The sequence below is a fragment of the Xenopus laevis genome, chromosome 2S (genome assembly GCF_017654675.1).
Source record: "Xenopus laevis strain J_2021 chromosome 2S, Xenopus_laevis_v10.1, whole genome shotgun sequence".
NCBI classification, from domain to species: domain Eukaryota; kingdom Metazoa; phylum Chordata; class Amphibia; order Anura; family Pipidae; genus Xenopus; species Xenopus laevis.
The window spans coordinates 16859705-16873396 of NC_054374.1; the positions used below are offsets into that span (position 1 = coordinate 16859705).

Consider the following 13692-nt stretch of genomic DNA (forward strand, 5'->3'; position numbering starts at 1 on the left):
CATTCTGTCTTCATGCAGCAGTTGGGTGTCAGGTGAATGACCCAATTTATCTTATAGGGGGGCTCCCTTTCCTAGCAGATGTATTAGAGCTCACTCAAATATCTGATTCCAGTACAAACAAAATATCTGCCTTTTGCACACATTCTGCATGTAGAGAGACAGGAATTTAATAGAGTGAGCTCTAGAAACGATACAGATTGTATTTAGAAAGTTTCTTATTTCAGTACGCTGAAGCTAATATTACATTTTCATCATCGGGATAGTTCCCCTTTAATCAGAAGATAAGTAATAAAAAGTAACAATAACACAGTACATTTGTGTTTTTTTTTTAGTTGCTGGGGTCAGTGACCCCTATTTGAAAGCTGGAAATAGTCAGATGAGGAAGGAAAATAATTCAAGAACTATAAAAAAAAAATAAAAGTTGAAACGCTTAGAATACGTTATTCTATAACATAGGATTGGGTTGAAAAAAGACCAAAGTCCATCAAATTCAACCCCCCCAAATAAAACCCAGCATCCATACACACACTGACACTTCCATACTCTGACATAAGTTATATATACCGATATCTATACTAACCATAGAGTTAGCATCACAATAGCCTTTGATATTATTCTTGTCCAAGAAATCATCCAAGTCATTCTTATAGTCATTAACTGAATCAGCATCACAACATCACCCGGCAGTGCATTCCCCAACCTCACTGTCCTGACTGTGAAGAACCCCCTACGTTGCTTCAAATGAAAGTTCTTTTCTTCTAGTCTAAAGGGGAGGCCTCTGGTACGGTGATTCTCTTTATGGGTAAAAAGGTCCCCTGCTATTTGTCTATAATGTCCTCTAATGTACTTGTAAAGTGTAATCATGTCCCCTCGCAAGCGCCTTTTTTCCAGAGAAAACAACCCCAACCTTGACAGTCTCCCCTCATAATTTAAGTCTTCCCTCCCTCTAACCAGTTTAGTTGCACTTAGTCTCTGCACTCTCTCCAGCTCATTTATATCCCTCTTAAGGACTGGAGCCAAACATGGTAAACGTTAAAGTTTCAAGTGTATCAGCATTAATAAGTGAACCGTTTCATGAAATTTTAAGTTGGTCGAACACAGTCTGAATGTCATAATAATGTAGGTGGACCAACAAGATCATCAGGGAGTAAATTGCAAATATTAGACTGACCGTGAGGAACTTAGGGTTCCTGATACTTTCAGGTCACCAGTAAAGAACCTCCCGCACTCATTGATCAAGGCCATGTTAGGCAATGTCATTATGGGACACCACTGCACAGCTGCTCAGAAACCTGTTGCTGGCATCTTCCCTCCGAGACATCTGCCATTCCATCTCTGGTCATTTACGGTGAGATAAAAGAGCACTTAAATCTTGTGCTGAAATCTGCTGTGGGGCTTGGCGCTCTCTGTCACAGACTTCAAAGAAAAACTAATAATCTCTTTAAAAGGGAAGTAACATCAAACATAAGAAAATGTACCATAACTCTACATAATGTATAATGCCTGGACACATTTTTTGCAAACTCATTAAAACATGGATTCTAACCATAAAGAAGGGGACCCAAAATAGGCCCCTCATGTTATTTATGGTGAGCCTCCATGACACTCTTCTAACAAGAACAACCGAACATCCGAGTGGCGTCCTCAGTTCAACAATTCCCTGGCATTTAAACCCTAGGGAATTCCCTTCCACTTCAGTTGAACTCAAGAAGCCACTCGGTCGCGTGGTGAAAAGTTTTCAAGAAAAACTCTAAGGGGCAGATTTACTAAGGTTTGAATGGTAAATTTGAATTTTCTAATTTAAATTTAATTTAATTCTAATTTCGTCAAAACTCCAAAAATCGAATTTTAAACCACCAATTCGAATTTGATTGTGAGATTTACCACAACTTGACCCTGGAAACAAAAAATAGCCTTATCGTTGGGGTGGGGAGGGAGGGAACACATCCACACTTTAACCGTATACCCAAGCAGGGTACCCTTGGACAGTCCACTTGCGAGTACCAGCAGGTACCCGACCTGACACAGGTCTCTGTGAATTGTACAGTAAGTATGCTATAAAAAAATACAGAATAGTCTATTTACTTTAAGGCTTTAGTTCTCCTTTAAATTGTTTAATGGAAAAATGCTTGAAATAACTCATACCCCCATTCCAGCAATAAATATTATATCTCTCAGCATAAAGCAACTTTAAAGCACAGCAGAATTTTAAAGGGGCCACACAATGTAAGGTCATCAACTTCAGAGCATGAATATTCAAAGATGAGGCTATAAATCAGCTTGTGTAATGGAGTGTTGTAAAATAAACCATAAAAGCCATAGCAGCTGCTGACACATCAACAAGGCTTAGGAGTCGTCCTGTAAAGTGCACCCAGCAATCTGTGAGACAGAAACACCTGCATTTTAGCACGTCAGTACAACTTATATGGGGATTTCTCACCCACCTACCACTATAAAGCTGGATCAGTGCAGAAGACTTGGGACAAGCCCATGAGCACTTGTTTAGAAGCGGCTCATAAAGCCATAGAAAAGCAACAGAATCACCTAAAGACAGCAACATCAGTCCTCCATCTAATTCAACGAGATCCACTAATCTCTACTAGTAACACCTCTACAGCATAACATATTTGTCTGTGGATGCAAATGGTTTAGGTTATTGCAACCCAGGTGGCACCGGAGGCATTCCACCGGCAGAACACCTATTCATCTACACAAAATACTCTACATAGACCAGTAATATGCCACAGTTACAAATAGCATAATTGGAGGCATGGCCAGCTTGGCAGAAATCAAGGTCAGGGACTAAGCAAAGCTGTGAAGTCGGAAGCAATTTTGGGTTCCTGGAGTCGGAGATGGATTCGGTACAAATGTACAGACTCCCACTACTTATAAATTTAAATTGCAATGTAAATAGAAATACAAGTACAAATACAGGCTTGGATGGCCAATAGGGTAGTGCGTCAGCTTCGTAGACAGAAGTCCTTTGGTACGTTCCCAAAAGTAGGCACCATCTTCATTTTTGAGCTTCATTTCTGAGCTTTGGAAGTGATGAAAACCTTAGCATGTTGCGTTTTCGTAACTTCGGCTCGGGCGGTGGGAGGGCAGGTGTGTGTCAGGAAAATCCCGACCCGCACATCACTAGTCAAAATATAATGGGACTGCCAGAGAAATCTGATGCATAAACTACATTTGACACGACCGTCGGATGTGAACACCATGCTGCGTCTTAAAACAGATGTCGGAAAGCCTTTTTTTTCCTCATTGTAATACATTGACTGTTGGGCTGTAAATGCATGAATTAAAGACTCCATCGACTTTATCTGATCCAACTGTAGCCTAGGGGGATCAGATTTTGCAGCATCTTACAAAATGTTGAGTTGTTGCATGGCGTTGCATGGCGTTTTCCATGTCGTGTACTGACTCCATAGCCCTGGTGCTAAGTGCAATACTGCAAAAACAGTCACTTAACATTCCTTATGGACCGTGAAGAGAGACACCATAAATTTAATTCAGCATCATTCTTCAGGAAAATATACTGGCCCCTTAAAATGCTTTAACATATTATGCCCAGCTAATATACTACCCTCATTACAAGATAAAGGAAGGCTAGCAATAGATGTACAAGGATGAACCTGGATTTGCACTTTACAAAGTAGGTCTCCAGGAAAGGCATCAAAGTAATGGATGAGTCCCCACAGAAAAGGCAGTGCACAAACAAGCAGATATTCATAGTAAGTAATGAGAAATCCCTTTGATCTCTTAGGCACAGGAGGATTAGACTGGTGAGATAAAAATACACTGAAAGCCTAATCTCAGCATGAGTCGTTCTTGATACTGAGGGACACGGGGTAATGACGGAAAAACAAACGTTTAAACATGGAATGTTGCAGCATGGAACCCATCCATTGAGCAGCATCTATACACCACAGGTTCAGAAAGAGAAATAACAATCACAGGAGCAAAACTAAACCCTGTGGTCAAAAACATACAGTGCTTTTGTTCTCTTTTTGTCTGTTAAGTTTGGTATCCGGGAGGCAAGCAACATGGAAGTTCCAACACATGGGAAATGAAAATATCAAGATATGGAAAAATACTTCCATGTCTGGACAGGCTTCCTATCTCGGCCAATAGGAACGGCTATGGGTCCCCTGCTTTCAAAAATTTGGTATTTCTTAAAAGGGAGTCGGAAACTGATTAACATGGAGGTGTCTCAAAACAAAAAAAACCTCAAACTTACTGATCATCCACAACCAACATGGGGTCAAGCATTTTCTTCTCTTAAGCTGGCCATAAACGCAAAGATCTGATCATATGAATCCGAGGATTTGTATGATTTACGGACCGTATGTGGAGAGTCCCGACATTTTTCATCCGGCGGAGATCGGACAAGTTTAAAGATTTCTGTCGGCTGCGGGTAATATCTCTGCATGTATTGCCGATCGTACGATTTTCAGAGGGAGACTAGCTTTTGTCGGACATAACTTTCGTACGATTGCTGTCAGGGGGCAAAACATCTGCTGATCTGTTCTTTTGTACTTTATTTGATCGGAATGGTTAGTGGCAGGTCGGGAGATGGGGGAAGTCCGATTGTGCGTTAATTCGTACGATCGGATCATTGCGTCTGCGACCAGCTTTAGATGCACCTTCGCTCACAGACCAGCCAGCATAAAAAATTTTTCCCAACTATGCTTCCAAGCTGGCAAATTGTCACCAGGAATGAGAACCCATGGACCCAAAATGGCAGCAGGTGATCTGCAGACAGAGGCATTTTCTTTTATAGATGACTCCATCTGAGCCAACTTTCCCCAAGTTTGATGTGTGAAAACCTAAAAGCTCATAAAGAAGGTATCATTTGCATACCAAGGCACACTTTGATTTCCATCTTTATACAGTTATCTACATTGTTGTACATTAGTGTTTCACTGCATCAATTCTATAAATAAATGATGATGATCAATTCCACTGAGCAGAAAAAAAGCCAATAACACAACATCATCATTAGCAAGATGGCCAACCAGCCATCACAACTATACCGGACATCTCTTCTAATGATTGCAATTGACTATTTAAGCCACATCAATAACTGCTGACATTTTTGACAGTACTGGACTTCCTACTTTGTGGCAGCAGTTTGGGAAAAGCCTTTTTCCATTTCAGCACCTAAATGTTTCTATGTACAAGGTCCATACAAAATTGGTCTGCCGAAATGGAAGTGAAAGATCTTGACTTAACCCACTGGAATGCCGATAAGAGCGGGGCCTAATACCCACAATCAGCAGCCAACTGCAAAGTACGGTAGCCCAAAACCCAGAACAAACCCCAAGGTCCCGGCTCACACTTCTGGCTATAGCAGCTGCCATTTGCTTTGGGAGGAGCCCTTTGCTACTCGGATGCCGGCAGGTCATAAAGTGAGAGGACCAAGGAGAAGAGTTCTGGACAGACAAGGGAATCAAACAGGTACTGGAAGGCCGGTGAACAAGGAACGTAGTTGGAAGGTTAGGCCGGGTTGCTAACAAAACGAGCAGTGCAGTACAAAATCAGGAATCATAGCTGGGGGTCACAGGTCAGTAGCGCAGTACAAAATCAGAATCCAAAGAATGGTCAGTAAACAGGCAGAGGCGATACAGGTAGCAAAGTAGCAGAAATCAGGGACTAGCAAAGGTTAAGGAACAAGATCAGAACAGTATAAACACATCCAGGAACTATGGAGATGGATCGCAACAATGCGAGATGACATAAGATGCAACGCTTGCGTCAAAACACTGAAGCACGTTATTCCGGATCAGTGCACGACAAAGAAGGTAGCTGTGGGCGCCTGCCACACCACCACAGGACCATCAGGAATTCTCACACCAATCTTCTGTGTATGAATGGAGGCAAATCCCACCAACAATGTCCAACCATCTAATGGAAAGTCTTCAGTCCCAAAGGGAGGACCAAATTCATATTAATACCCTTGACTTTGGGATGAGATGTTGGACAGGCAGCTATCAACATAATTTTGCTTTGAAACCTGTCCAACAGCAGCATGTTGACATCATCATCATCTACCATACCAAGCTGTGAACCATAGCACCGGTAAGTCTAATAAATGACCCGATGTCTATGGAACAGTATGCAAGTAAATGATCAAAGTCCCTTAAATTCAAATCTACTTGCTCTTATTTTTGCTGGGTATCACTAAATGAAGACAGAGGACCATCAGGATTTAAGACTTACCTACTGACTCAGAATGACATGTCTACTAAATCAAACATTTTAATGCTTATGATTATGTCAATTTAGGAAGCACTTATTCACATGGTTCTTTAAATGTTTTATCTTCTGAATCGTCTCTTATGGGCACCGTGCTAAACCTGACAAGTGTAATTTCCTACATGTCAAGTAATTAGACAAACCCAAATGCTAAATTTTCCATTGGGAGGCTCAATTGGAAATGCCACTGTCATACCTCCGGGCAAAGCTGGTTATTATCTTGCCAGGGGACGGGCGTTGGTCACAGAAAGATGTAGGCAATTGTACGAGCAGATGGAGGAGTTTTGCTCTGCCACCAACAAGCATAACAAGCCATTCTAGCTAGAGGTAGACAGCAATTCACTTACAACAGGAAAATAGTCAAGAGAAGGAAGCCGTTCTAGCTGTCATTTGGCCAATATTTATGTTGCTGCTACATCAGGTTTATTTTTAACCGCAACGCATCCTTGGTGGCAGTTGCAGTATGAAGGGTTGACGATTTCTCCATAGAAAACAGTAAGGGCTCCAGCTGCCATAGAGGAATGAACAGATGGACAATCATGCCCAGTTTATCCAGAATCCAGGCCGACACATTACATGCGAATCATATGTAATAAGAGTCATTAATTGAGATTGTACAAAACAAAGAATGAAAAATATGCATTTTGCAATTCAGGTATGGGACCTGTTATCCAGAATGCTCAGGACCTGGGGTTTTCCCAGGATACCGGATCTTTCCGTCATTTGGAACTACATACCTAAACCCAACATGATGACTTTGCTTCCAATAAGGATTAATTATATCTTAATTGGGATCTAGTACAAGCTACTGTTTTATTATTACAGAGAAAAACCGAAATAATGTTTCAAAATTTGGATTATTTGGATGGATTCTATGATTCAGGTTTCTGGAAAACAGATCCCATACCATAATACACTTCCTAAGAGGAGTTGTAAAAATGGACTTACAAGGTGTAGAGTCCTGCACAGAACCAATTTGTTAAACCCGAACCCGACCCGTAACCTGCATACTGCATACTCATGAACCCGCTACCCGACCCCCCAAGTCCCTTATCCGCAACCCGATCGGTGACCCGTTGACCATCAAGAAACAGGAAGTGCTATCGTAAACCGGAAGTGACGTCATTAGAAGTTGGCGTGATCAGAAAAAAACAAGTAAAACAGGTAATGCCCTCGTTGTAAACTGGAAGTGACATCACTGGAAGTAGACGTGATCAGAAAAAAAGGAGTGAAACTTGCTATTGAGAAGACCTGCGACACACAAACCCAGAGAACCGCTGACCCAGGTCTATGCCCGCTCTCGAATCTCTGCAACCCGCAGGGTTCCGCAGGTTTTTGCAGGTAACCCGCAGGTACCCGACCCGCTGCAGGACTCTAACATAGTGCACTTTATCTCAATCCAGCACAAGGGCCCCCGGCGCTCCAAGCTGGCAATGCCCACAGTGCTGCCCTTGTTTACGACTTGCTTGAAGGCATGTGGATTTATGGGTTTGTTACAGTAACAGCATTTTCCATAAAGACATTCTATTAGTATATTTTCCACGACCAGTTTTTATAACATTCTCCCATAAGCTCTTTCCAGTAAATTAGTATGAAATGTACTTTAAGGCACAACTAAACCTCAACAGAGAACAAGGCTAGAAATGTGGCTGTAATGTAACTGTAATGTTAGGGCTTCTCTACCAGGCCAAAGCCAACGATCTGTGCCTTAAAGATGCCCCCAGTAGCCAAAAGTACCCAACATACCCTTTAATTGCAGCTAATGGGAATCTCCAAGGTTAAAACAGTTTAACCACCGAATAACTTGAAAATGACTTTGTATGCACTTTTGCAATAATGTGGTTAAACCACGATTTCCCAGGGGCAACAACTTATTCTATGTCTCTCTAACTTTGACCATAAATTGCTACCTGGTTATACATACCTAACAACCAGGCTGAATGAGTGGAAGGAGAAGCAGAGAGGGCCCAAACAGAACAGTAGGGAATAAATATGATAACAGTGATAATCTAGCCTTTTCTTTGGGTGGCAGCAAGCTATAGAGTGATCTATAAACATGATCTAGTAAGAGATCTAGTAAGATATCAGTTTGTGTACCCATCCACACGGGGGGTTATTTATCACAATCCAAATTTTTCTGATTATTTTACTTAAAAAAGTCCAAACAAACAAGAATCCACGATTTGATCTTATTTATTACTAATCTGGGAAAAACTCAATAAAATCGAGATCTACATTTTTTTTATTTTTTTCCCCCCCAACATCCAGATTTTTTCAGGGCTTTTTCCTGTAAAGCCCGAATTTTCCTGAGTTTTGCCCCTAAAAGCCTGAACTAGTAGAATTTTTCAGTCTTAATCCAGCTCAGACCACTCCTAATGAATTATATACAACCTTGAAAGGTCTAAAGGTGGCCATAGACACACAGATCCTATCGTAGGAATCAAGAATTCGTACGATTTTCGTATCGTGTGTGGGGAGTGCCGTCATCTTTCGTCCGGCAGAGATCGGTCTTTTGGTCGATCGGTCAGGTTTGATTTTGACCCGACCGATCCCGCCGGAGCCCATAGCACATCGTAATCTGATCGTTCAGCCATACGTCTGAACAATCAGATTACCCCCGATATAGCCATGCTCGTTAATGGCATATCGGGGAAAAGATCTTTGCGTCTATGGCCACCTTAAGATGCTGGATTTTCGATTTCAGACTTCAGATTCAGCCTCAGGGTATAATAAATCTCTAAAAGTTCGAGTTTTTTCTTTTCGGATTTTATAGATAAACTGACTCTGCAAGGCAGGGACCTCCTGTGATCTCTTAAAATGTGTAATGTAATATTCAATGCGATTGAATTTATTTCTGTGAAGGTGTAGGATCTGTTATCTGGAAACCCATTACACAGAAAGCCTTTAAACCCACAGACTCCATTTTAAACACATAATTCAAATTTTTAAAAAGGATTTGCTTTTTTTCTGTAGTAATAAGACAATACCTTGCACTTGATAACTTCGATATAGTTAAGCCCTATTGGAGGCAAAATAATCCTATTGCCTTTATTTAATGTTTAAATGATTTTTAGTAGACAAAGTATAGGGTTTCTGAATTAAAGAAAGATTCCTTATCTGGAAATCCCAAGCATTCTGGATAGCAGGTCCCATACCTGTACTACTATCTTCGTATTCCCTGCTCTGTGTTCTATAAAACCCTTGTCTCTATGAAGGCAATGCATTTTCTTCTGTTAGGCTAGGGGCACACGGCGCGATTTCGCCGCGATTCTGCGCTGGGCGAGTTGTCGCTGCGTTTTTTAAGCCGAAATAGCTTTGCTAACTTTGGCGCTGGCGTCAATGCAAATCGCGGCGAAATCGCTGCGCTAATTCACACGCGGCAATTCTTTTTCTACTGTCGCCCGGAAACGCCCAGCGAGGCAACTTCGGACGACAATAGAAAACGAATCGCCGCGTGTGAATTAGCGCAGCGATTTCGCCGCGATTTGCATTGACGCCAGCGCCAAAGTTAGCAAAGCTATTTCGGCTTAAAAAACGCAGCGACAACTCGCTTAGCGCAGAATCGCGGCGAAATCGCGCCGTGTGCCCCTAGCCTTAGACGCTTCTCAGAAAAGATAAATCATCCAAAAAAGATGAGGAATGACGTTCTTCAGAAGAGGCTGTGATTTCCAACAGATGGAAAACAATGACTGTAACTGCAGGGGGTAAGTACCTTTGTAATTGTTCCTTTTATCTCTCTCATTACTGGAACATGATACAGTATGGGAAAACACTGATATTTACACTAAGATTAACCGTTTAGGGTCTCAAACTATGACTGAGGAACCTGAATGTGACATCAGTTTAGAAAGGAACAGCAGCAGAGTGTGTGTTGTATAGCACAAGTTGTTGAACAATTAGATGAACTTATATATATTATAATGATGCAGGGCTTTCCCTACCATCTATAAAGACTTTTCAAAGACCAGAAAGCATTGATGACTTGCAGCATTGGGGTCCAAGGTTCAATTCCAGCCAGGGAACTTCCTACAAGAAGTTTGCTTGTTCTCCCTGTGTCTTTGTGGGTTTCCTTTCGGTGCTTCCAGTTTTTAGTGTTTATGGGATGTGAGCAGAGCTTTATTGAAAACTTCACTAGGGCAGGGCAGAACACGAAGATTTATGTTGCTTTAACAAGTCACAAAAATGTCTGTTATTACAAAAAATGTATTTTGATTGTGTATTGGTTTGTGCATTTAAAATACACAAAATTATGACTTTTGATCAGACTGATGCTGTTTTTAATGAGTCAGGGAAAAAAGACCGTACCTGCAAAGATCTTTTGGGGATAGCGTAGCCACATTTTCCAGCAGTAAAAGCCAGACAGAGGAGGTGGTCTGTTGATGTTGAGGGGGGGAGGGTGGTGATGCTGGGGGTGGAGATGTGACATCAGGGACAGGGTAATGACATTGTGGTTGGGTCTATGACATCACGTGTTGTGTGGATCAATGTAATGTGTTTTCAACTCCTAAAAACCAGGTAGGAGCTTTTGAACTGGACACTCCTTTCAAAAACAGTGTTTTTTGGCTCAAAATGAACAGGTGGCAACCTTAAAGGGATCCTGTCATCAGAAAACGTGTTTTTTTCAAAACGCATCAGTTAATAGTGTTACACCAGCAGACTTCTGCACTGAAATCCATTTCTCAAAAGAGACTTGTGCCTGCACGTTAGGAGAGAAATGCTTTCTGGCAGGCTGCTGTTTTTCCTTCTCAATGTAACTGAATGTGTCTCAGTGGGACATGGGTTTTTACTATTGAGTGTTGTTCTTAGATCTACCAGACAGCTGTTATCTTGTGTTAGGGAACTGTTATCTGGTTACCTTCCCATTGTTCTTTTGTTTGGCTGCTGGGGGGAGGGAGGGGGGTGATATCACTCCAACTTGCAGTACAGCAGTAAAGAGTGATTGAAGTTTATCAGAGCACAAGTCACATGACTTGGGGCAGCTGGGAAATTGACAAAATGTCTAGCCCAATGTCAGATTTCAAAATTGAATATAAAAAAATCTGTTTGCTCTTTTGAGAAATGGATTTCAGTGCAGAATGCTGCTGGAGCAGCACTATTAACTGATTCATTTCGAAAAACATTTTTTTCCCATGACAGTATCCCTTTAATCAGGAAGCCTGTCGTAGAGGGTCAGGTAAGCTTCTGATTTGGTCAGAAAGGGCACCTTCAATCTGCTCAGTTTAAGAGGAGACACTGGGCCCTAAATAAATGTGGTGGCATCATGGAAAGTAGGTGCTTTGACTTTCCAGCACAGGGTGGAATATTTGATGGACAATAAAGGTCATATTAAGCATACGGGTACAGGTATGGGATCTGTTATCTGGAAACCCTGTTATCCAGAAAGCTCAGAATAATGGAAAGGTTGCCTCCCATTGTAATCAAATAATCCAAATGTGCAAAATCAGCCTATTGGGTTGATTTATTCATTAATGTTTTCATGATTCTCTAGTAACAAACGTAAGGAGATCCAAATTACAGAAAGATCCATTATCCAGAAACCCCCAGGTCCCAAACATTCTGCATAATAGATGCCATACCAGTATCTGTACCTACTACTAAAATAAAGTGCTACTTGTGCCCAACGGGTTACAGAACATTCTAATTAATGAAACAGAGCACAATGGAAGATCTTTTTGCAATTGATTTGTGCCGGAGACACAGCTGTTGGAATGGCTTCTGCTCCCTTTTACTAGACAAGGCTCCCATTATGTTCTCACGATGATGGAAACATTGCTAAAAAGAAATCCATTAGATAATTGGCTCTTCCAAAGCCGGCTTGAAATAAAAACATTGAGCAGGTAAATGTCAACTGTTTGGGTCGTCTCCACGAGAGGGACACTTACCAGAAGTCCGGTTACGTTAACCATGTTGCTTGCTTTAAAGGGAAGTAAAATGAAGATCAATATATTTATCTATAATGGCTCATCAGGGACTGGAGAGGTTGCGTTGCTCCTCTTCAGCAAAACAGGCAGTTGAACAGATGCGTGGAAGGTAATTAGGTTTTGCAAGTGTAGAAGGTTGGAGGGACAGCATGCAACCAAAGGGCAAGTAAATGAAAATAATGAACCACAGTGCTATTCAGATGGTATACGTAATTATGTAAAGACTTCAGACTGTTTCCTACCTGTCTCTCCAGGGATTGCAAAAGGAAAGCAATGCAAAATAGGGCAGGAACCAAGTACAACAAAATCCATTATGCAATAATATACTCTGGCTGAATTTAGCTTACTAAAGGAAATTCTTTGCTGGTGAAGCTATATGAAAGTTCCCTATCAGCTCCACATAATGATGCATGCAGTAGATATACACCCATCTTCCGCCCTGTCCCAGACTAAACACACAGCACTAAATATACAATGAGATCTGACACTAGGGATGCCATGAGTCCACTATTTTGGGATTCGGCCGAATCCAAAACTGAATCCGAACCCTACTTTGCATATGTGAATTAGTGCAAGGAATGGTTAAAAATATTTTACAAAAATGTAATTTGCTTGTTTATGTGATAAGATGTCATGTGATTTTAAGGATTCGGATTTGGTTTGGCCAGGCACTTGGATTCGGCCCAATCCAAATCCTGCAAAAATAAAAAATAATCCTGCAAAAATTAAAAAAATCCTGAAAAAGGCTGAATCCTAAACCGAATCCTAGATTCAGTGAATCCCTACTAGAGATTTAGGGTAAGGTCACACTGAGCGTTTCGGGGGAAATTTAGTCGCCTCGTGACTAATCGCCTCGTCTTTGCGGCGACCAATCTCCCCGAACCCCTTCCCTCACTCTGCGCTGGCTAAAATGAGAAATCACCGGTGCTAATCACGTGGCGATTCGTTTTCCGAAGTCCCCCGAATTTTCCTCGTGAGGCAACTCCCTTGATGCAGAATTAACTAGAAGGCCTTAAATTCCTCTCACCTTGATCATGTAACATTACCAATACTTTATTCTCAATTTTACAGCACTACTGAATATGTTGGCACTAGTTATGGGGGAATAAATTTGCCAGACACAAATTTGCAACAAATTTCCGCGTTTCGCCGCAAGCAAATTAATTTGCGGAACTGCAGTCAAAATTCGCAGGCAAAAAATCTAGCACGTCAAAAAAAATTGTCGCACGTCAAAATAACCATTGACTTTAATGCACATTTTTCCCATCACTAGTTGGCACGATATCAAGAATAATAACAATATAGGATTTAAATTGATACATTTATGAAATGTCAAGATCCCAATGTTTATAAAAGAAATGACTGCAGTACAAAAGCATCGCTGAGAAAAAAAAAACTATTTTAAAATCCAGTCCTTCAAGCATACACTGTGTGAAAATCTTTTTTCCACTTCCCGGAGCCAGTAAATGAGTCACGGTGCCACTCACTGCATGATGGAGAAGCACTACACATGGCA

At 41.3% G+C, this 13692-nt stretch overlaps 1 protein-coding gene across 1 annotated transcript in view; it reads right to left on the bottom strand.

Annotated features, from left to right (window-relative positions):
- The window catches only part of app.S (amyloid beta precursor protein S homeolog), a gene marked incomplete at its 3' end in the record, with an annotated part of 132875 nt that overhangs the window by 59152 nt on the left and 60031 nt on the right, over positions 1-13692 (bottom strand).